The sequence below is a fragment of the Ovis aries genome, chromosome 22 (assembly GCF_016772045.2).
Source record: "Ovis aries strain OAR_USU_Benz2616 breed Rambouillet chromosome 22, ARS-UI_Ramb_v3.0, whole genome shotgun sequence".
Lineage (NCBI taxonomy): Eukaryota > Metazoa > Chordata > Mammalia > Artiodactyla > Bovidae > Ovis > Ovis aries.
The window spans coordinates 12,764,629-12,766,178 of record NC_056075.1 but is presented as its reverse complement, the minus strand read 5'-3'; the positions used below and the strand labels follow the sequence as shown (position 1 = coordinate 12,766,178).

The 1,550-nt window shown below is 38.5% G+C and overlaps 1 non-coding gene across 1 annotated transcript; it reads right to left on the bottom strand.

The window, feature by feature from the left end:
- Nucleotides 1–250: 250 nt before the first annotated feature.
- On the bottom strand, nt 251–322 carry TRNAF-GAA (transfer RNA phenylalanine (anticodon GAA)). Its single transcript has one exon. It is a non-coding gene; the product is annotated as a tRNA-Phe (tRNA).
- Between the last annotated feature and the right edge of the window lie 1,228 nt (nt 323–1,550).

Below are 1,550 nucleotides of genomic sequence, written 5' to 3'. Positions count from 1 at the left end.
CAGCTCTATGTATAGGTAATATCCCCTCTTTTTTGGATTTCCTTCCAGTTTAGGTCACCACAGAGCACTAAGTAGAGTTCCCTGTCTTACACAGTAGGTTCTCACTAGTTATCTATTGTATAAGTTTCTTTGCTCAGTCGTGTCCGACTCTTTGCGACCCCATGGACTGTAGCCTATCAGGCTCCTCCGTCCATGGGATTTTCCAGGCAAGAGTGCTGGAGTGGGTTGCCATTACCTTCTCCAGGGGATCTTCCCAACCCAGGAATCGAACCCGGGTCTCCTGCATTTCAGGCAGACGCTTTACCCTCTGAGCCACCAGGGAAGCCCACATCTATTGTATACAAAGTAGTATATACATATGCCAGTCTCAATCTCCCAGTTCATCCCTCTCCCCCATTTCCCCCTTGGTATCCAAATGTTTGTCCTCTCTGTGTCTCTATTTCTGCTTTGCAAACAAGCTCATGTACAGCATTTTTCTAGATTCTGTATGTATGCATTAATATACAATATTTGATTTTCTCTTCTTGACCGACTTCAGTCTGTATGACAATCTCTAGGACCATCCATATCTCTGCAAATGGCACAATTTCATTCCTTTTTATGACTGAATAATATTCCATTGTATACATGTACTAAATCTTCTTTTTTCAGTTCTTGGTTGGTGGATATTTAGGTTGCTTTCTTGTCCTGGCTATTATAAATACTGCTACAGTGAACAATGGGGTGCATGGATCTCTTGCAGTTATTGTTTTTTCCCGGTATATGCCCAGGAGTGGGATCGCTGGGTCATATGACAATTCTATTTTAACTTTTTAAGGACTGTCCATACTGTTCTCCATAGTGACTGTATCTATTTACATTCTCAGCAACTGTGCAGGAGGGTTGTTTTTTCCCACACCCTCTCCAGCATTTATTGTTTCTAGATTTTTTGATGATGGGGATTTGGACCAGTATGAGGTCATATCTCATGGTAGTTTTGATTTGCATTTCTCTAATAATTAGTGATGTTAAGCATCTTTTCATGTGTTTGTTGACCATCTGTACACCTTCTTTGAAGAAATGTCTATTTAACTCTTCAAAAACCCATTTTTTGATTGAGTTGCTTTGTGTGTGTGTATGTGTTGAGCTTCATGAGCTGCTTGTTTATTTTGACAAAGGAGATTAATCTTTTGTCAATTGCTTTATTTGTAAAGATTTTCTCCCATTCTGAGGGTTGTCTTTTCATCCCATTTATGGTTTCCTTTGCCCTGCAAAAGCTTTTAACTTTAATTAGGTCCTATATGTTTATTTTTGTTTTTATTTTCATTACTCTAGGAGGTGGATCAAAACAGATCTTACTGTGATATAGGGTAGTCTGCCTATGTTTTCCTCTAAGAGTTTTGTCTGACCTTACATTTAGGTCTTTAATCCATTTTGAGTTTATTTTTGTATATGGTGTTAGGTGGTCTTCTAATTTCATTCTTTTACATATAGTTGTCCAGTTGTTCCAGCAGTCTTTTCTCCATTATATATTCTTGAATATTGAAGAGACTGTCTTGAATTGAAGACAC